The sequence below is a fragment of the Leopardus geoffroyi genome, chromosome X, assembly GCF_018350155.1.
Source record: "Leopardus geoffroyi isolate Oge1 chromosome X, O.geoffroyi_Oge1_pat1.0, whole genome shotgun sequence".
Classification (NCBI taxonomy): Eukaryota; Metazoa; Chordata; class Mammalia; order Carnivora; family Felidae; genus Leopardus; species Leopardus geoffroyi.
In genome coordinates, this window is record NC_059343.1 from 6,627,520 (window position 1) to 6,650,386 (window position 22,867).

Consider the following 22,867-nt stretch of genomic DNA (forward strand, 5'->3'; position numbering starts at 1 on the left):
CCAGAAACATCTCTGAGCCAAAGCCTGAGACCGGCCCGCTCTAAGGCAGGGGCTGCATTTGGCCTGCTACCTGTTTTTGTGCAGCCTGTGAGCTAAGAATGGTTTTAGATTTTTAAACGGCCGAGAAAAGAATAATATTTTGGTATAAAAGTTATAGGTCAGTCCGACACAGTTTTATTGGGACACAGCCACACCCATTCACGTAAATCTCCTCTGAGCAATAGACGGTGTTGCAACACAGACCCCCTGGCCCAGGGAAGCCTGGAGTGTTTACTCTCCGGCCCTTCACAGAACAAGGGTTGCAATCCCTGCCTGCCTCGAGGCCCGTCCCTGTACCTGCTGTACGTTCATTCCGCCCCCCTCCCCATCTCTTCCTCACTTGCACTTTGTTCCCATTTCACCTTGCTTGCTGGAGCCTGGTATTGCAGTTAGAGAGTCACTTGTTGGATGTGACAGTCTGTCTCAGTTAAAATGTCTATAGCCCTGAAAGAGGTAACACGTTAAACCTTACCATTTATGCCTTGGGAGTGGAAAGGGTCGGTGCTGGCATTGTTGGAACAGAGCAGGGCTGATGTATAAGAGGAGGGGGTGTGGGGTGTCCCTGTGTGGCACAAGATGGGAGATTCGGTCATTAGAAGTGACCTTTGTCACTTTCCCTCAGTCACCCAGAGGCTGGGAGTGTTGGTGGGCGAAGTGCGTGGCTAAGCTCCCCCGTGGGAGCTGTCGGCTTTGGAGAACCACGTCACCTGAAGATTACCACCCCCCTCCCCGCCTCCCCGCCCCCCCCCCCCCCAAGAAGAGGGTGCTAGGCTCCCGACGTGACTGGTCCCCGTGGAGTCGTAAGGTGGGGCCCACAGGTAGAAAGTGGTCGAGTCGGAATCGGACACAGACAGTCTTCAGTTCCCAGGGGCTTACCTGCATTCTGGCACCTTGTCTGCGATGCTGGCCTCACGGTGCAAGGGTGACCACCCGTTTCTTGCCTTTTTGTCCGCTGGTTTTGATGGTTGCTTCAAGGCTCGGACAAGGGTGAGAACTCGGGAGGGAGATGTCGGTCGGTCCGTCTCATCCGTGGTACCTAGCGTGCCACACACGGACCCGTCGTCATGTGTATTTGAGAATGACGATGCCACGGTGGACCCTTGCCACGGTGCCGATTTACAGTTCAGTTACGTTTGCAGGCTTTCTGGGGCCATTCTAGACTCGCTGGGAAGTTGACCATATTTTTATAGCGTTGTTTTGGGGAGAAAAACAGTTCTGAGTGAGGAACCAGTGAAGATTTGGACTCTGTCCCATTTGTAATTCGGAGGCTGCTTCAACTTCAAGCTTTCTTCTTTAAACTTGTCCCGTTGTGATGTGCACAGTAGGAAGGCAGAGTATTCCGTTAGCCGTGGCATCCTCGCTAAGTGGCTTCCTCGCGTTCTACTTAATTGCTTCGCTTCTCGAAGCATTGTTCAAATATGCTGGAGGCTGCTACCTCTTCTGGCCGGGGAGCGGGTTGGGGGGGTTGGGGAGAGAAGGGATTAAAAATTAGCTCGAATCTAAAAGCCGCACTGACAGCGCAGATAATTTTTCATGCTAACCTACTTTCAGTGCTGCCAGCACCATTGTAGAATGGAAAATCTCTGCTTTCTCCCGTCCTGCTCTGACGAGACCTAAAAATAACTCCATGAGGAGATGGGCATGTGGCCCTTTGATCTCTGTGGCCTGGGATAGTTCTTGGTAGGAGCCGAGGCTGGAAGGAACTTGGTGTTTTTCAATGAGCCTTCGGGTAGTTGCAGTTGATGGATGAGGCCAATTACTGGAATCGTCCTTCACCATCAGGCTATTTGATCTGTCCCTGGTTTCCATTTCTTAAGCTTCTCCGAATACGCTCTCCCTACGCCTGGGGTTTATGCAACTACAAACTGGGATATGTGTGCGGAAACCCAAACAAGACGCATCCCTCTTGGATGCCAAGAACCGCTGGACTGGATTTGTTAGTGATTTACTGAGGGGCCTCCCGTTCCACAATAAGTAGAACACCGCTTTGACCCCCGGGGGGTCTGCGGTTGAGGTGGACGGGACAAGGGCAGGATTCGATTTCATGGATAGTGGAGCTGTCCCATGTGCCCGTGCGCTCTGCGCAAAGGAGTTTGAAAGGGGTTGGGAGCCGATGAGGTGGCCTGGGGCAGGAGGTGAGGCCCAGGGGGTGCCTTCCCGCGAGGAGCATGTCTGCAAGAGTGGGGAGAGGAGGAGAGCCCAGAGGAGCCAAGAGCCCTCAGAGGTGCAGAGGTGGGACGGTTGGCGGTGATTCTGGGGAATCCGACTTGTGTTTTTCAGGGTAGGAGCGGTGGGTCTGCAGCGGATGGGAGACGGGGTACACGCGGGGCAGTGGGGGCACACCTCTCCTTGGAGAGCCGCAGCCCTGAAGATGAGGCCGGAAGTGGGTAGCCTTTGCCTGGGAAACTAGTGTGGGTGAAGGAGGGCTTAGGGAAAGGGAGACTTGGTGCTTGAGTGGAAGCAGACAGGGAGATGTTCGAGAGATAAGATACGGGATTGGGGGATGGACTGTATTTCTTCTTTTTTTAATGTTCATTTAGTTTTGAGAGAGAGAGAGACACGGAGAGATAAGAGCGCAAGTGGGGGGGCCAGGGAGAGGGGGCAACACAGAATCTGAAGCAGTCTCCAGGCTCAGCTTTCAGCACAGAGCCCGACGCGGGGCTCAAACCCATGATCTGTGACATCATGACCTGAGCCGAAGTCGGACGCTTAACCGACGGAGCCACCCAGGTGCTCCAATGGACTGTATTTCTTGCAGGAGGAAAACTGTGCAGGGTTTTAGTCTTGGGAGACTAGGGGTATTAGGGACATTTCTTTTTGGGGATAGATGAGAAGGCAGTGAACATGTAAAATATTTAGAAGCAGAGAGGACGATACCTCTGAAAAGCTGTGCCAGGACATAACCTGACATATGAAGGTTAAGGTTTTCTGGGAGAGCAGGGGCGTCCTGACTCAAAGGAAGCCAGGCGGGGTGGGATCTTCTGATGCCCCAGACCAACTAGGCTTTCAGACTGTACTGGGGAACAAAGGGTGTGTGCCTGGGGACTTGGTAGCCAGCGGCCACTTCTTTTCCTCCTGGTTCTTACCCTCCCTGATCACCACCATTGTTCAGAATCTGAGTCACCCTCATTTAATCCGCTTCAGATGAGGCCTTCTGTTTAAGAGGTTATTTGAATTATGCTCAGTTTGTTTCCTAAAAACCAGTGGACTGGGGCATATACCAAGGCAAAGCAGGACTACGTGGAGATGGGCTAACCCTCAGCAGCTGTCTAGTAGAACGTTCTTCCATGATGCAGATGTTCCGTGTCTGCACTAGTGGATCGTCTCAATACTCATGGATTGTCTCCATACCTACTGGATTGTCTCCATACCTCGTGAATCATCTCCATACTTGTGGATCGTTTCCGCACTAGTGGATAGTCTCCATAATAATGGGTAGTTTCCATACTACTGGATAGTTTCCGTACCTAGTGGATCATCTCCACACTAGTGGATAGTTTCCATGCCTAGTGGATCGTCTTCATACCTATGATAGTTTCTGCACTAGTGGATAGTGTCCATACCTCGTGGTTAGTCTCTGCACTACTGGATAGCCTCCGTACCTAGTGGATGGTCTCCACACTAAGCGGATAGGCTCACATGGGAGATACTAGCTACACGTGCCTCTGAATTGTTTGGGCTTCTGATGACAAGGTAAGATGAGGGCTTACGCGGTGTCTGAGAAGGATAGTCAGCAGAGCCTCTGGACGCGTGGCTGCGGTGAGGCTGAACATGACCACGGCCAGGTGAGGGCAGAGAACTGGTGTGAGGAGAAAAGCTCCAGGTGGTCGTGGCCCCCATGAACCAAAGCTGGGCTCCCTATGTTTCACTGCTTCTGTTTCTTACTGTTAATTACGTCAGGTACAGGAAGTGTGGGGCTGTGATTTTGTCCTTGTGCTGAGCCAGAGGGGCTGGTCTGCACCTTCACCGTCGATCGTGAGTCATGGTCTAAGGTCGTCTCTAACGGACAGCTGTGCGGAGATGAGGTTGACCGCCTCGGGTTTAGGGAGGGGGCAGGAGAACTCCAGGCAGAAACACCTCCTCCACTGAATTCCCTTCCCTCCCCAGCTGCGTCTTCGAATAGCGACTCTTATCAAGCCCTTGGTCATCTCTGTTGACGTTTAGCCTTGAGAAAGGAAAAGATCAGCTCAGAGTTTCCATCTGTGAGCAACGTTTTCTGAACATGTTGAAAATGTGGGCTTAATTTTGTGAGCGTAGCAGGAATTCATGTGGTTCGGGATTTATTAAAAACCGTAGGTTCTGTGAGGAAAGACCACCTCTCACCTGAGTTCTACAGACTGTTTACTTACTTTTCGCACTGGAAACACAAGCAAACCATGCCAGAAAAAAAAAATCAACAGAACCCTTTGTTAGATCTGTTCGCTGATTGCCCTATTTCCGATTTTCCTCCTGCTCATCACCTGTCTTCGAAGAAAAATCGCACACGCTCTGCCTTCACGCCGTCTGATGCTCTCGCGCCACGCACGCCCTGATGCCGTGCGATGTGGTCTGCCCCCACTTGGAAGAAGCATGCCTTCCTCGTTGCCCGTGAACTTCAGATCGTGGACACCCCAGCTCTTCCAGCCCTTCTGCCCCTACCTGCCACCCCCCTGCCTTCCCCACTGCCCTCTCCCTTCATCCTGCTGGTGACGGACCCTCCAGAGCACCAGGGCTGGGCACCCTGCTTGGGGCCAAGTACTTCAGAGTCCCCACGAGGTGATGCTGAGTTTGGACTCCTTGTGCCCAAGGCTCTCAACAGTCTGGCTTCCTTATTTGCCCACTTCTTGTAGACAACGGTCCTGAACCTTCGTTTTTATGTTTGGACCTGCTTTAGCTGTCCATCAAAGCCTAGGAGGCTTGTCAGAATAAAATTTTCAAATGCATTCCAAAAAAAAAAAAAAAGAAAAATAGTCGGGTGCCTGGGTAGCTCACTTACTCGAGTCTCCGACTTTGGCTCAGGTCATTCCTTCAGGGTTTGTGAGTTCGAGCCCCGTGTCGGGCTCTGTGCTGACATCTCAGAGCCTGGAGTCTGCTTTGGATTCTGTGTCTCCCTCTCTCTCTCTCTCTGCTCCTCCCCAACTCGTGCTCTTTCTCTCAAAAATAAATAAACATTAAAAAAAATAAGAAAAACAGGCTTGCAAAGGACGCGATTAAAATTATCGTCATTACAATATTAAAAACAGAATTTGGGACACCGGGGTGGCTCGGTGGGTTGAGCGTCTGACTCTTGATTTCGGCTCGGATCATAATCTCACGGTTCATGAGATTGAACCCTGCATCAGGCTCTGTGCTGACTTAAGGAGCCTGCTTGGGATTCCTTCTTTCTCTCTCTCTCTCTGCATCTCCCCTGTTTGCTCCCTCGCTCTCTGTCAAATAAACTTCAAAGAAATAATAAAATTCATTGAATAGTAGGAATATGTGTTTTTTTTTCCTTTTCCTTTTGTTGTGGTAAAACATGAATAGTATAAAATTTATCATTTTGGGGTGCCTGGGTAGCTCAGTCGGTTAAGCATCCGAGTCTTGATTTTGGCTCAGGTCGTGATCTCACCGTTTGTGAGTTGGAGCCCTACACTGGGCTCTATGCTGACAGTGCACAGTCTTATGGGATTCTGTGTCGCCCTCTCTGCTCCTCCCCTGCTCGCTTGCACACTCTCTTTCTCAGAAAATAAACACTTAAAAAAATTTTACCATCTTGGAGTGCCTGGGTGGCTCAGTCACTTAAGCATCCAGCTCTCGATTTCAGCTCAGGTCACGATTCCACCGTTTGTGGGTTTGAGCCCCGTGTCGGGCTCTGTGCTGACAGTGCGGAGCCTGCGTGGGATTCTCTCTCCCCTTCTCCTGCGTGCTTACTCTTGCTCGAAATAAGTAAACATTTTTTTAACGTTTACCATCCCGACCTTTTTTTAAAGTGTCGAGTTCAGCCGCGCAAGTGTGTTCACGTTGTCGTGCTGTCATCCCTACCGTCCGTCTCCACGTGGGACTTTGCATCGTCTCCAGCTGAAACCGTCCCCGTTAAAGTCCTCGTCCTCCTCGCCCCCAGCCCCTGGCACCCACTGTTCTACGTTCTGTCTCTCCTCTCTGTGCCTCCGAATCACACAGTGTTTGTTTTTTGGTGATTGGGTGACTTCACTGAGCGCAGTGTTCTCCGGGCTCGCCCGTGCCATAACAGGTCCACGTGTGTACAGACCACATTTTGGTGGTCCACTCATCCGTCGGGAGACTCTTGAGTTGCTTACACCTTTCACGACTGTGAGTCGTGCTGCTGTGCGAGCCTGGGTGTATAAACGTCTCTTCAAGACCTGCTTTCTGTTCTTCATTATGATCGTAAACATTTTAAAGGTTTTTTTTTTTGAGTTTTATTTATTTTGAGAGAGAAAGCAGGGGTGGGGGAGGGGTGAGAGAGAGAGGGAGAGAGGGGAGAGAGAGAGAGAGAGAGAGAGAGAGAGAGAGAGAGAGAGAGAGATTGAGAATCCCAAGCAGGCTCCACACTCAGCACAGATCCCAACGCAGGGCTCGAACTCACTAGGAGATCATGACCTGAGCCAAAGTCAGACGCTCAGCGATGGAGCCACCCAGGTGCCCCAGTTCTTTTCAGATATTTTATTTTATTTTATTATTATCATTTTTTTAATTTTTTTTAACCTTTATTTATTTTTGAGACAGAGAGAGAGCATGAATGGGGGAGGGGCAGAGAGAGAGGGAGACACAGAATCCGAAGCAGGCTCCAGGCTCTGAGCCATCAGCCCAGAGCCTGACGCGGGGCTCGAACTCATGGACCGCGAGATCGTGACCTGGCTGAAGTCGGACGCTTCACCGACTGCGCCACCCAGGCGCCCCATCTTTTCAGATATTTTAAATAACACCACGTAGCAATGACTTTAACTGCTACCAGCATTTCCAAGTGGTATTCGGTGTCAGCAGTATTTGCAAGTGTCTGAGACCTCTGTAACACGATAGGAGAAAGGTCTCCGGTTTCTGTTGCTGAAAACCTCAGGGGTCTGCTAATTCCACAAAGGTTTGTTACCTGCGTTTCTGACGGAATTCGGTAAACGCTAGTGGAAACAAAGGTGTTGGCCCCCTGTCCCTGCCATGCAAGTTCCCTGAGGCCCCTGAACTGTCTTGCACGTGCATTCCAGCCAAGTGGGGAGACCGACTTTCTCTGGATAGACATGGAACCTTCTGCCTCTGTGCGTGCGCCTTCAACTAAAATCCCACCCATGGAAAATGCTCGCTTGGCCAGAGGCTTCTTCGTCCTCCCCTGCTCATTTACTTATTCGTTCAACAAACGTGTGGTCGGTCCTGTGTGATCGGTGCTGCCCTGGGTACCCGGGGTGTGGCAGTGAACCAAACAGATTGTGTGGCCACGGTGCGCGTACCCCGGCCAGAGTGGGTGGGAAAGAGAAGCCAGCACCTGCACACAAAGGTTTTTGGGTGGCAACCCTGATGAGCATCCTGGGGGGATCATCGGCTGTGAGAGCGTGTGGTCGGGGCATCTTGCTTAGTCGTGGGAGGGGGCATTTAAGATGGAACCTGAGGGGGGTGAAGAGGAGGGGCTGCCTGGCCAAGGAACAAGCATTTGCAAAGGTCCAGAGCAGATGAGGAGAGGGAGAGAGAAAGAGAAAGATCGGCCAGGAGCCTTTGCCATGACTGTGGACTCTGTGGTCTGTGTTAAGAAGTCCGCGCTTGTCCTGAGTATCGGGCGGCATCCGTGGGGAGGAAAGACCCGATCTGTACATTGTGATGGGATTTGGCTGCTCTGTGGTCAGTGACTCAGAGGGAGTCCATAAGGGAAGTGAGTTGACTGTGGGAGCCTCCTGGAATATTCTAGAGGTGTAGTTTCTAGGACCAGGGGCGTGGAGAGGAGGGCATTTACTGCAAACAAAACTTGGACATTTATTGGGTTTCTTTTTAAGTTTATTTATTTTGAGAGAGAAAGAAGAGAGGGGCGGGGACAGAGAGGAGAGAGGGAGAATCCTAAGCAGGCTCCATGCAGAGCCCAATGCAGGGCCCGATCTCACCACCGTGAGGTCATGACCTGAGCCGAAATCAAGAGTCAGTCAGAGGCTTAACCGACTGAGCACCCCCCAGGCGCCCTGGATCTTCTGATGCCTGTGAATTTTAAGATCCCTCCCTTCCCTCCTTCTCTCCTTCCATTGAAACCCGGAACACTCTGTGTCATTCGAACAGATTTATGTTCCTGCCTTAAAGCGTAGTTATTTTTATACTCTTTCTAGGTCTATATTAGACTGGAGGTCAGAGACTGAATTTACGTGCTTTGAATATCTGAAAACATTATACCTCATTGCTGAGGTGAGTGTGTGTGTGTGTGTGTGTGTGTGTGTGTGTGTGTGTGTTATATGTATCCTGCATTCTTAGGCACATGAACAAATTTCTCAATAACTAGAAAGCGTGAACAAATTTCTCAATAACTAGAAATGTAACGATGTGTTGTAACAGCAGGTACTGCAGGGAACCCTCACGACCGACGGCACATTCCTGTTACTAGACCTTCCCTAGAGTCTGCAAATAGTGTGTCATTGTTTAATAAGGCGCCGGTTGAGGTTTCCGTGATAGACTTTTGCTTTTTAAAAAGAAATTATCTGGATTTTAATGGAAAAATTGTAGACCCTCCTGAGTGTTGTTTTGCCTTTGGTTCTGTCCTGTTTAAGAGCTGGTTGTGAGCAGGAGAAAATAACCCATTTTGTCTGTAACAAAAACGTACGTTTGGTTTTTAAAGCATATGCGACACAGAAGACAATACCAACTTGGCGGGCATTTAAATTGTTATGTAAATCAAATCTTTTGATGTGCGCATTGCTCTCTGTGTTTTTCACGATTTGTTTTTGCAGGGAGAAAATAATTTTTCCCAGAGAGGTTTTGGGTAGAAAGAAGCCCTCATATGGTATGAAGTGTGCGACGTCTTAGATTTATTTTTCCTCCTTCTGCCTGGGAGGATTGAAAGCTTAAGCATTTAGTGATGTGCGCGCACCCGGGAACATTCCTGCCTTGTTTTCCCTTCTAGTCCCATTTCCTGTGTAAGGACAGGACTAATGAGTGCAGCTGGAGCCACTCAGTTCAGAATGAAGGAGTGTGTGTGTGTGTGTGTGTGTGTGAGAGAGAGAGAGAGAGAGAGAGAGAGAGAGAGAGAGAACGAGAACACTGTCTCTTTGTCAAACCCAGTGACTCCCCTGCCAGGAGTCCGGCTCCTGAGTTTTAGTGAACTTCATCTACTCATTTTGGGGGCGGGAGGGGGACCGGGGTTCAAAATAAGCAAACAGCACTAGCGGGATAAATCATGTGTCTGTTAGAGATGCAGTCTCCGCTTTTCCTCTTCTGGGTCTCCATCCTGCCCGAGCCGAGGCAGACAGGCTTCAGAAGGACCCTGAGGATTAAGTTGGGGGAGATGCGAGTGACCCTCGGGGTCTGGTCTTTTCCTTTCGTTGATGCGGGAACTTAGGGATCTGCTGGTGTCACTGGAGGCACGGCACAGGCTGCGATGGAATTTCGAGGTTCTGAGTCCTGGGCTCGCTTGTCTACACAGGGTGGGCAGCCTTTCTCTGTGGAGGGCCAGAGAGTAGACGTGTTAGCTTCAGATGGCAGGACACTGTCACAGGTCCTCTGTGGAACCACGCCTTGTGCTAAACAGCTCTAGACGTTTTATCACCGAATGAGTGTGGCAGGGTCCCAGGAAAAGCCCACTTAAGGCCACTGAGGCCACTGGGCTTTGAATTTCCTATAAATTTCCTGTCTCCTGAAAGATTAGCCCTCTTGATTTTTCCCCCCCCTCACCATTTTTTTTTTTTCAACGTTTATTTATTTTTGGGACAGAGAGAGACAGAGCATGAACGGGGGAGGGGCAGAGAGAAAGTCGGACGCTCAACCGACTGCGCCACCCAGGCGCCCCCCCCCCTCACCATTTAAAACAAAGCAAGAAACCATCCTTAGCCTGTGGGCTTCGTGGGACAGGCCGTGGGCTGGATTTGGCCGACCTCTGACCCACAGCGTGTGGACCGTATAGAATTGGGCTCTTAATAGTTGGCGTGTATCCTGTGTATTTCTCAGAGCACTCTGTGTTTTCTTGACAGGCGTTGGATTCCCTGACCTTGTCTGAAGGTGATGGATTTGTTTTTACTCATGCTCTGGGAGGAAATGGTTTCATTTCCGTGGAATTCTGTGTCCTCTTAATCCATGGGTCGTTCCATTCATCGACTCCGCGAATACCTGTTGGTGGCTTCGTCTGTGCGGTACCCGGCGTGGTACGGTGGTAGTAACATCTGGGCAAACGAGTTGCTTCCTGTCCTTGTGCGGTTGACACATGAGGAGGGGTAGGTGCCCGAAGGGGAGGTTCTCTGGTGATGGGGGAGCGGCCTTGCTCTGACCTTGAGAAGGGCCCTCCCACTGGATGGAACCAGAGAAGGTGAGACCTGGAGGTTGGGGGTGGCATCGTGGGCCAGGACTGGGCAAGCCATCCTGGGCGGCAAGCCCTAACTGAGAAAGAGGTGGGGTCCACGCACCCCCACCCCAGCCTTTGTCTGTGAGTCAGTGGAGTTGGAGGTTTGCCAGATGTTAGGTGTTTGAAGCATACCCAGTTCAACTCCACCTCTGGAGAAGTGGTCCATTTCCTCAGATACCATCATTTATTTATTTATTTTTTTTTTAAATTTTTTATTTTTTTTTTCAACGTTTATCTTATTTTTGGGACAGAGAGAGACACAGCATGAACGGGGGAGGGGCAGAGAGAGAGGGAGACACAGAATCGGAAACAGGCTCCAGGCTCTGAGCCATCAGCCCAGAGCCTGATGCGGGGCTGGAACTCACGGACCGCGAGATCGTGACCTGGCTGAAGTCGGACGCTTAACCGACTGCGCCACCCAGGCGCCCCGGCCGTCATTTATTTTTAATGTGAGAGAAGGATTATTTAAATTAAAATTTTTTTTTACATTTTTATTTTTAAGAGAGAGAGAGCATGCACAAGTGGGGGAGGGGCAGAGAGAGAGGGAGACAGAGAATCCAAAGCAGGCTGCAGGCTCCGAGCTGTCAGCACAGAGCCCGATGCGGGGCTCAGACTCACAAACTGTGAGACCAAGACCTGAGCCAAAGTCGGATGCCTAACTGACTGAGCCACCCAGGCCCCCCCAAGAGAGGGATTATTTAGGAAGAACGACCACAGACACTTTAGCCTGTATGTAGTCACTGACCCTAAATGTGCACTGAAAAAAATTTTTGGAGGTGCCTGGGTGGCTCAGTCAGTTGTGACTCTTGATTTTGGCTCAGGTCATGATCTCACAGTTGTGAGTTGGAGTCCTGCATCAGGCTCTGCACTGACAGTGTGGAGCCTGCTTGGGATTCTCTCTCTCCCTCTCTCTCTCTGCCCCTTCCCTTCTCATGCTGTCTCTTTCTCAACATAAATAAAATGTTAAAAAATTTTTAAAAATTTTGGATATTTTGGTTCATTTTTGTCAGGGCTGGCAAACTTTTTTTTTCTTTTTTTTTAAGTAGACTCCATGCCCACGTAGGGCTTGAACTCATGACCCTGAGATCAGGAGTCACGTGCCCCATCACCTGGGCCAGCAGACTTTTGTGTAAAGGTCCAGATTGTGGTCTTTTTGGACCAAATGGTATGTAGACATTGTGTGGCCAGAGGAGCCATGGATATGTATGTAAAGTAAGTTTTCTTTGATTATTTAAGTCATCTTAGTTCAGAATAGTTTGCCAGGAATGTTCCTAGTTGACGGATTAAGATCGGACCTAAGCCGATCTCAGCTTAACAGACTGAGTCACCCGGGTGTCCCAAGAGGGCCGTTCTTTAAATTTTTTTAAATGTTTTTATTTATTTTTGAGAGACACACGGGGCACAAGTGGGGGAGGGGCAGAGAGAGAGGGAGACACAGAATCTAGGCTCTGAGCTGTCAGCACTGAGCCACCCAGGTGCCCATCAAGGGGCCCTTTCAAACCCCCTCCCCCATTGGGGCGTGGCTTCAGGGGGCACAGTTCTGGGCGGCTGGGGGAGGGGGGGGGAGGATGCCCAGAAAGGGTGTCTTGGCAGGCACATTACAGCATCCATTCCCCTGATCAAATATGTTGCCGACCATTCCTTGGGAAATTGGCATGGAAACAGGGAGTCAAAAGTTTCCTGATTGTTTTCATCTCTTTGTTTATTTCTTTTGGAAAACTATTTAAAAGCTCATGTGTGGCTTGCTAAAATTAAATCACAGGGGAAGTGCCTGAAGCAAGATTTGATAGTGAGTGTTCTGTGTCTGGGTAAAGTGCTCCTGTGGTCCGTTTTGAAAGTCAAGTGTTCCTGGGACGCAGCCACACCCACACTGTTGTCTGTATGGACCTGTATGCTTTGGTCCCTTAGGGCCGAGCCGGGCAGTAGTGGGTTGTACGGCCCCACAGAGTCGAAGGTGTTTATTACCTGGCTCATTTGCTGCCTCTGCTCTCGGTGGAAGCCGCAGTCTTCTTAGATCCAAAAGTCAGTCGTTTGCCTGCAATGCTGAGTCTCAGGTTCACTGAAGGAAGGTCCCAGATGCCGTGTCTGGTGATGGCAGAGCAGAGTGTGCAGGGGTCCAGCGTGCAGGGCCGCACGGCGACACAGCCAGAGCCTTGTGGTTTAGATGGCGGCCGCAGGCCACCTGTAGAGGGGCGCCCCTTCTCTCCGATGGAATTGGGAAGTAGCAAGCAGGGGGATTTGGGACTCAGGGTGTCAGAAGTTGTAGAGAATCTGCATTCCAGGTTCTTTCCCTCCTCAAAAGCCGGAAGAATGAATACATGTCTCAACACGACGTGTTGAGGAATGACAGCAACCCAGGACGGAACAGAAAACCTCGTGAATGTGGGCAAAAGCATGTATGAATTCCTCATTGTTTTGAATTAAAATTTTTTAAATGTTTATTTTTGAGAGAGAAAACAGAACGTGAGTAGGGGAGGGGCAGAGAGAGAGGGCGACACAGAATCTGAAGCGGGCTCCAGGCTCTGAGCTGTCAGCCGACACGGGGCTCGAACCCACGAACCGTGAGATCACGACCTGAGCCGAAGTCAAGAGTCAGATGCTTAACCGACTGAGCCACCCAGGTTCCCCATGGATTCCTCATTTTGGGATTAAAAAGGCGATTTTAAAAACCTCAGGCGAGGGGTACCTGGGTGGCTCAGTCAGTTAAGCATCCTACTCTTGACTTCGGCTCAGGTCATGATCTCACGGTTCCTGGGTTTGAGCCCCGTGTTGGGCTCCATACTGAGCCTGGAGCCTGCTTAAGATTTTCTTTCTCTCCCTCTCTGTCTGCCGCCTCACTCGTATGGTCGCCTTCTCTTTCTCTCTCTCCACCAAGTAAGTAAACAAACAAATGCTGCACCCGAGAAGGATCCTGTGTGTAGTGGGCCTTTTTCAAAGTGAACGTGTGTTTATAAGCCAGACATTATTTTAATGGAGTGCAGCGTTGTTCTGTCCTCTTTCTCCTTTTCTCTTGTTAAAGTAAGTAGCTTCTGGGTCTTCCTGACATCGTGGAGGACACCAAAGCCCAGAAAGCTTGCTTTTGTGGTTTTTCTTCTGTGTTCAAGTTTGCCTACTTCTAGCATATTGGCAAAAATTAAGAGTTTCCTTAAATTTTTGCCAGCGCAATTTAACAGCAATTAGAGCCAATTCAGTTATTACATTTGAAATGATTGTCTGGGTAAATTATAGTTTAAAATTTAATTTATACTAAATCCTACACTTTCATGAACAGACCACATCACACATTTTTATGTTCTTAAATTATCCACGGCTTTAAAGCTATAAAACAAGGCTCTTTTAAAAAAGTACTGTTTCTTTTTTTTTTCTTTTTCTTACTCCTTCAAAAGTACTTACATTGCTCTTTCAAAACAAGGTGAGAAAACCCCTTTGGCCTGTCAGCTTTAAAGAATTATACGCGTCGAGGGTGCCTGGGTGGCTCAGTTAGGCGTCTAGCTTCGGCTCAGGTCATGATCTCGTGGTTTATGGGTTCCAGCCCCGCGTTGGGCTCTGTGCTGACAGCTCACAGCCTGGAGCCTGCTTCGGATTCTGTGCCTCGCTCTCTTCCCCTTCCCTGCTCATGCTCTCTCTCTCATATATAAATAAACATTAAAAAAAACAAAGAATAATACTTGTCTTTCCATCTCATCGTCATTTATCTGGATTGACTTGAACCCATCAAATCTCAAAATGTACTAAGAGGAAGACATTTCCAGATTTTTTTTTTTTTCTGCAAAGTACATATATTTTTGAATGACCCGTTTTTACCTTTTGCTTTAGTCCCCACTCTTTCACTACGTTTCTAGGTGTGTTCAGTTAGAGATAGTTCTCCTCTCGGGGCCTCTGGGTGGCTCCCTCAGTTGAGCATCCGACTTGAGCTCAGGACATGATCTTATGGTTCCTGAGTTCAAGCCCTGCGTCGGGCTCACTGCTGTCAGTGTGGAACCTGCTTCAGATCCTCTGTCTCTCTGCCCCCCTCCCCCACTCATGCATTCACACACACATTCTCTCTCAAAAATGAATAAACAGTGAAAAAAAAACCTCTCCTCTCAAAGATTGGAGTCTCCCATGTGAGGATCTAAACACTCCCTGTGAAGGCATTTTCTCGGGGCCATTTGTAAAGTGATTGCAGGTCATCAGGTGATCCTGGAGCAGGCACGGGTGTGTGGACGGAAGAACTTGGCCCAATGTGATGGCCAGCTGGATGCAGGAGAGCCACGGCGGGGGGAGGGGGTCAAGAGCCCGATGACGTGGCCAGGTGTCCCTTTTGCCCGGTCTCCCCTACTTTCGGACGTCAGCTCTGGGGATTCCCGTGTCCTGGCTGGCACCCTGCCCTGAGTGTGGATGTGACGTGTCCTTGTCCCAGAGTCTTTGTCTTCCTGCTGGGCCTGGGGCCATGTCACCTGCTGTCCCCAGACATCTCCCCTGAGGTGTCTTAGGGGCTCAGTGGACCCAAGGGGTTACTCTGTTTCCTCCCCTCCTGTCCCCTGCCAGAACTGCCAGGGCCGCAGCCTCTGTTACTAACGTTCACAAGGGCGTGTCAGGAGGTTCAAGGTAGAAGCCTTTGGGTCCCGGTGGGGTTCCCGAACTTGACCTTTCTGTTCTGTCTCTGTTCATTTCTCCAGCAAGCCCACCTGTCTCCTACTGGCGGTTTCCACAGAACCTGATCTCTGCCACCTCAGAGAAGATACTGCTCCCTGGGTCTCACTTCTCAACCAGGCTGCCTGCCGGGATTTCTTAGGAGTTTTATAGATTTTCCGGTGCTTAATTCCCACCTCCACAGAGGCAGGTTTAATTGGCGTGGAGTGTTGCCTGGCACCTGGGTTCCTCCCAGTTTTAAAAATGATAATGTTTGGGACACCTGGGTGGCTCAGTCTGTTAAGCATCTGACTTCGGCTCATGTCATGATCTCACGATTTGTGGGTTCGAGCCCCGTGTCGGGCTCTGTGCTGACGGCTCAGAGCCTGGAGCCTGCTCTGGTTTCTGTGTCTGCCTCTCTCTCTGCCCCTCCCCTGCTTGCGCTTTCTCTCTCTTTCAAAATTAAACGTTAAAAAAAAAAAAAAATTACGTAAACAGAAATGTTACAGTTCAGAGAAGTATTTTTATGTCAGGAAGATACATTAGGAAGGCAACTTTTGGAACTTTTAGATTCCTTCTGAGTGAAAATCTTCAATGAAAAGATACGCTTCCCTTTTTCAGATGTTGAGAAAATGCAGTTTTCAAGTTCTAGCCGCAAAGAGAATCCTCAGATTGCTCTGGAATCCTCCGTGGATGTTTCAGCTGCTTAGTTGAGGGGGAACTTAAGGTCAGGACAATTTTTATTTATTTAATTCTTTTTGAAATTTAACTTTTTTTAAAGAGTTTAATTTTTTTTTTTTAACATTTATTTATTTATTTTTGAAAGAGCACAAATGGGGGAGGGGCAGAGAGAGAGGGAGACACAGAATCCAAAGCAGGCTCCAGGCTCTGAGTTGTCAGCACAGAGCCTGATGGGGGGCTTGAACCCATGAGCCACGAGATCGTGACCTGAGCCAAAGTTGGACATCAACCGACTGAGCCACCTAGGTGCCCCAAGGTCAGGACAGTTTTGAAGGTCTTGAGCACAGAAGACCCAAAGTAAAGACAAGTGGCCGTGTGGTATTTACGTAGTGTTTTGGAAACATGAGGGTCAGGGATGCTAAATTAGCAGGCTAGAATAATCAGGGTATGAATCAGAAATTCATACCGGGACACTGGCTCTGCTTCTGGTTTGTCCTACTCGAGCTGCTTTGACAGGAGAAGCGTCCCGCAGACTGTCCCTGGCTGCGGATGACTTCACTTCACATCAGTGCCATTTTAGTGCCTGTGTGCTCCATGCGGGGGACGTGGAGGGACTCTGTTGATGGGGCCAGCGGGCTGCTGTGGGTGTTGGCAGTGAACTACAAGGCAATGCGCAGAGACCTGAGGGCCCAAATCGGTGTTTTATCAAATTGTGTTTTCCGTTTGGTGATCTCATTGCACGATAAAGACAAGCCTGGGAGACGCTGAGGCAGAAATGGCGGGTGACCAGTTTTATCCTGTCTGCCTGCGTTTAGAGTGACTTTTTCACAGCAGAGCCAAAATCAGTTAAGTCACTGTCATGAGTAGGAGACATGAGTACAGATTTCGTTTGCTGATGCTCCTGTAATTTAAAATTATTGACTCAAAAAAAATCATCTTTTATTTTTTCAAGTATCAACATACAGTTTTTACTTACTGGCCACATACTATCATCTCATTCTCTTTACCTGCTGTCTCTGTAGAAAATAATATTTTAAAAAAATGTTTTTAATGTTTTATTTTTTGAGAGAGAGAGACAGAGCATGAGCAGGGAAGGGGCAGAGAGAGGGGGAGACACAGAACCCGAAGCAGGCTCCAGGCTCCGAGCCATCGGCACAGAGCCCGATGCGGGCCTTGAACCCATGAACTGTGAGATCATGACCCAAGCCAAAGTCGGATGCTTAACCGACTGAGCCACCCAGACGCCCCCAAGATAATATTTGTTTTGATCCAGGTTACACTGTTGGATGATTTACATACAGTGAGACGCACTCACTCATTCTTGGCTATTCCTGGCTTTTTAAAGAAACCGCTTTATTGAGATGTAAGTCACATACCGTACAGTTTATTCGTTTGAAGCGTATGACTCAGTGCTTTTTAATGTCTTATTATTAGTTGTTTAAACAACACAGCGTTGAGTACTTCCTTTTGTTGCTTAAATAGTTGGGATAACTGGATTCCGTGTCCCTGCTTGACTCCTGCTGCCATTGCCACCCGGGGTCACTGGTACGTCCTCAGTAGGACTTGCTGGGACATTTTAAAGCCACTTCCCTTAGACCGCTTACAAGAGGGCCTGGTGCTTGGCTAGCCCTCAGTCATTGTTAACCTATTTTTATGACTCCCTTTTTAAGAGGCAGGACGCAGGAGTTTCTGTGTTTTCGCGGCTTGGTATTTCTGTGGACCTGTCTCGGGAAGGCATCCCACGTGAATCCGTCCCCCTTCTCCTGCCGCAGAAGTTCCAGAAGCCTCGTGGTCTCTGGCGGATCGGGGCCACCACTCGTGAAAGGGCTTGGCTCTGTGTGCTGTGTGCGTGTGAGCCGTGCTGTGTTTGTTACTATTCAGGAGGTGGAGGAACCTTCCGGTCCCCCGTGAGGAAGCAAGGTCAGCCCACACAGATGTGGCTCTGTTCTGTTCCTAGAACGAAGGAAACGGGGTGGAGGGTGTCCACCGCTGCGCTCTTGGGAAAGTGCTCAGAAACATACACGTTTGTGTCCAGATCGTAACTGGAAAGCACGCAAGCCCACTGAGGGCTGGCCCGCCCCCCTGGTGGCAGTACGCTCTTGGGTGTTTAAGCCAGCAGATCTCTCGCACGGGAGCCACACGGACCCAGAAAGATACGATGAGGAGTTCTTACGGGGAGAGATTTCTGGTTTTGTGAAAATAACCGTGCACTCTTTATGCCCTCGTGAGGGGACTTGGCTCTGATTTGTCGAAATTAATAGTAGAGGATTTTGTGTATTACGTGTTTAGATGTGTGTCCGTCTCTCACGTTTAGCGTTCAGCACTTTGTATCGAAGAACTTTATATTCTTTATAAGCTTTATATTCTGTTTGTTTGGCTGTAAATAGACTTATCTGTAAAATTCAGTATCCAGGAGTGCCTCTGTGCAGTGTCACCATGAAAGAACACGTAGAGAGCGGGCTCTTGGGCATAGGGTGATCGTAGCGATGTGCTTGGAGCCACATTGAATACACCAGCAAGAGGGTACTGGTGACAGACGTTAGGGAAAGTACAGAAGGAAGTGTGAATGTTTAAGGTCATGTGTCGTGTTCCCTGAACACTTTTTTTTTCTTAAAGTTTATCTTCAGAGAGACAGACAGCATGAGTGGGGGAGGGGCAGAGAGAGAGAGAGAGAGAGGGAGGGAGGGAGGGAGGGAGAGAATCCCAAGCAGGCTCTGCCCTGCCAGCACAGAGCCCGATGAGGGACTCGAACTCACAAAGTCGTGAGATCATGACCTGAACCCGAGAGTCAGATGCTCAACTGACTGAGCCACCAGGCATTGCCCCCCCCTGCCCCCCCGGCCTGAGCACTTCTGAGTCATTGGCTCCTTATGTTAGAATGGCTTGAAATTGATCAGCCTGAATTCACCATCATGGGCACTCTTAGTTCGGGTGTCCTGTCACTAAGACAGTTGTGCGTTGTGTTTAATAACTGGTGACGTGAGGGCACAAGGTGAGGCATTCTTCTACCCTGTGATGACTCGAGCACGTACCATTTGTTTGTTAAGTTTATTTATTTATTTTGAGAGAGGAGAGAGACGGTGCAAGCGGGGGAGGGGCGGAGAGAGCTGAGAGAGAGAATCCCAAGCAGGCTCTGCACTGCCAGTGCCGTGGCTCAAACCCATGAACCGTGAGATCGTGACCTGAGCTAAAACCAGAGTTGGGTGCTTAACTGGCTGAGCCCCCCCGGGCAGCCCCTGGTTCTGTTTTTAAGGTACCTTATAAGCACGTGTTACAGCCGTGGTTATGTGGCCATTACATAAAGCTATCAAATTGTAAGTTTATGGGATGGTTGTTGTTTGGCCGGGCGTCAGAACGGAGCAGTTTAATCATGTGGTGTCAGTGCCGCATTGGGAGTGGCCTGTAAAGTTAAATAAGTTCCATTTGCTGTACACAGGTAGTAATTACAAAATAATGTCCATGGAATGCGAGTATAAATGTTGACCCAGCAGCCTCCGTAGCTTAGCTCTAAGATCCAAGCACAGCTAATCCTAATAAGGCGAGGACCCGTCTTCCAAGTGGGACTCCTCCCCACCACTGTGGTGCAGTCAGCCTCATCAGTAAGGGAACGGAATAAGAGAGCGAAATGACGTGGAGGTCAAAGACTCTTAATTGAATCTCGGTGATAAAGATGGCACGTTACAGCTATTGGATTGAAGCGGTGACTTTAATTTCTCTTCTGGTGGTGGGACAAGAGCCATTTATCTCCCATGAACAGAAAGTGAAGTTCAAAGTCTGTTCACTAAACACTGGCTCGTATTTGGACTCCTAGAATGGTTTTGAGACTCTGAGTTACTGTTCTTTCTTTTTCGGTCTTGAAGCAATTACTGAAAGGTCAGTCCACTAATTCCTTCCAGAGTTACCAGAGACCTTTCGTGTAATCATTTAGAACTTGATTCCAAGTAGCTAATATTTATCCAGTTCTTACTTTGAGCAGGGCACAAACATGGGGGTGGGGGGCGGTGGGGAGCTGAAGGAATCTTGGTCCTTATCCTTGAGACATCTAGTATCTTGAGTAATCTACGTACGTTAGCCACAGAAATGTCTTGGCGTCCTTGTTAGGGCATATTGAAGAATTTGGTGTTATAAGTAGATTCACGTCTTCCTGCCTTTCGCTCCCTAGCACTGTGTTGGCACATAGTAGGTGCTTTATGACTACCTGCGGAGTGCGTGGAAGGGGGACTTGACCTGACCGTGATCCATATTGCATCATAAAATGCTTCTGCTGCGTGAAGGGTCATTAATCCCTGATCTTTTGTTAACTGATGCTGTTTATGACGGCAGTCACCCAGACACCTCAGAGTTTTGATTCTCTTCGAGGGTGGTTGCTTCGTCTGCTTGGACTGCTGTGACAAAGTACCAGAAACCGGGGGGCTTACGAACAACAGAAGTGAATTTCTAACATTTCTGAAGGCTGGCAGTCCAGTGTAGGCCGATTCGGGGTCTCCGGAGACCCTGCTTCCTGGTTCACAGACCACCACCCTCTCGTTGTGTCCTCACGTGGTGGAAGGGGTGAGGGAGCTCTCTGGGGTCTCTTTTGTAAAGGCTGATCCCATCATGAGGCTTGTACCCTCATTAACTAATCACCTCCCACGAGCATTCCCGAATACCATTACGCTCGGCATTAGGTTTCAACGTATGAATTTAGGGGGGACCCAAGCATTCGGGCCACAGCGGTGATGATACAAAAAAAACAAAAACAAAAACAACGAGTTTGACAATGACCTGTCAGGCATGGTGCTCCCTGAGAGACAGTCCCAGTTGACGCGATACATGACACCGGTTCTCAGATTCCCCAGTCAGCCGTGGGTTTGTGCAAACCTGATGAGGTGGTGGCTAGTGGTGATCAAGGTGAGAGGACGTCTTAAATTTTGCTTGTGAATCTATGGCGTATCAGGAATAACTAGTCGCCGGTGTCCTGGGAGATCATGCGGTGTGTGAGGGAAGGTTGGAGCACAGAAAGGTCGCTTTAACTAGAGACGAAGAATTTTGGGAAGGCGGTGGTCAACGAGGGAGGTTGGCCTGCATGCTTGGAGCCGTCGTGCGCGGGCCACGAGCTTTCTCACGTGATGCGTAGGCACGAACGCGGCAGCACAGACAGCACACAGTAGGCTGTTTCGGGTGGTGTGCGGAAATGTTTGAAGGCGAACGGACAGTTGGGATGTGCGTGGGTGAGTTGAGGTCTTGGAGGCCCGCCCTTGGAGGATGGAACCTGTTCAGTGAAAAGAGGGGAGACCGCTAAGCTTTTTCTGTTTTTGTTTTTGGATGGGGCAGACCACATCAGAAATTGTACGGAAGAAAGAATGGCCTGAGAGTAACACGTAGATCAGGGCTGCCACACTGTGAGATCAAGCCCGTGGTGTTTTTGTGTGACACCCACCCTCTGCAAGCTAAGAGTGGTTTTTACATTTTTAAAGAGTTGTGAAAGATAGACAAAGGGCAACACGGGACACAGACTGGTGTGATTTGCAAAGCCTACAATATTCATTATGTGGCCCTTCACTTGAAGTAGTTTCCTAAGCCCCAGTGGATTGGAAAGGAGAAGACAACCTTACAGAACCCCTTTTCTCCCCACAGTAAGAGGAAGGTGAGCGTGTTGGCAGAATGAGGACCCTTTTGGAATTCTGGGTAAGGAGAGACCAGACATGAAGATGGGGCGGGTGAAGTAGGGCCCGGAACAGGCTGGAGAGAGGGTGGGATCGAGGACAGAATGTCCATTAACATTTGGGAAGGTAAAAAGGCTGATTGTTTCTTTGAGGAGAAAAGAATTGGGAAGGAAAATGGGTGTAGAAAATTAGCTAGTGGGTGGGGAAGAGGAAAGTGGAGACCCTTTACAAGGGATCTGCACCAGGCTTGGGGGTCAACCTTTGAGCAGGGTAGAACATTCTAGAATGGGTGCTGTGAAGAATGAAATGCAAAGACCATTAGCATTTGGTTTCTGTGGGGTAAAAATGCCATGTGTTACGTTATGTAGTGATTTATCTTTTATTTATTTATTTTAACTTTTTTTAACGTTTAATTTAATTTTGAGACAGAGAGAGTGCGAGCAGGGGAGGGGCTGAGAGAGAGGGAGACACAGAATGCAAAGCAGGCTCCGGGCTCTGAGCTGTCAGCGCAGAGCCCGACGTGGGGCTCCAACTCACAAACCATGAGATCATGACCTGAGCTGAAGTAGGAGGCTTAACTGACTGAGCTTCCCAGGTGCCCCTGCTGTGATTTACCTTTTTAAAGTGTGGACTCCTCCACCATCCTGTGGTGCGTTCAGCTACTAAGAATGTCTTGCTAATTTTTATTCAGGAGCAGTTGAAGCAAGTGGCTAGCACAAAGAGGAGTGACGTTTGGTAATACTTGCTGGATGAACGAGGGCTAGATAGCAGAATAGTCCAGTTAAAGATAGGGAAGGCACTTTCCAGTTGTACCTCTGGCCCAGTTCGTTCACCGAGGGGAACTCAGCGAACAGCTACCAGACCATGCTGCCCAGTAGAATTTTCTGCAGGGATAGAAACATTCTGTGCTGTCCAGTATGGTGGCCATTCAGGTGTGGCCACTAAACACTTGAAATGGGTGGGCTTGTGGGATGGAACAACTGAATTTTAAATTTTACTTTTTTGGGGGCGCCTGGGTGGCACAGTCAGTTAAGCGTCCGACTTCAGCCAGGTCACGATCTCGCGGTCCGTGAGTTCGAGCCCCGCGTCAGGCTCTGGGCTGATGGCTCGGAGCCTGGAGCCTGTTTCCGATTCTGTGTCTCCCTCTCTCTCTGCCCCTCCCCCGTTCATGCTCTGTCTCTCTCTGTCCCCCCAAAAAAAATAAATAAACGTTGGGAAAAAAAATAAATTTTACTTTTTTTATTGTGGTAAAATATATATAACCTAATGTTTACCGTTGGAACCATTTTTAAATGTAGAGTTCAGTGACTTTAAGTACATTCCCACTGTTGTGCGACCATTAGCACCATCCATCTCCGGGACTTTTTCGTCTTCCCCAACTGAAAGTGGTCTGCGT

The 22,867-nt window shown here is 49.2% G+C and overlaps 1 protein-coding gene across 5 annotated transcripts in view; it reads left to right on the forward strand.

The window, feature by feature from the left end:
- TBL1X (transducin beta like 1 X-linked) overlaps positions 1–22,867 on the forward strand; it is a 242,848-nt gene that overhangs the window by 38,001 nt on the left and 181,980 nt on the right. The window lies entirely within an intron of this gene.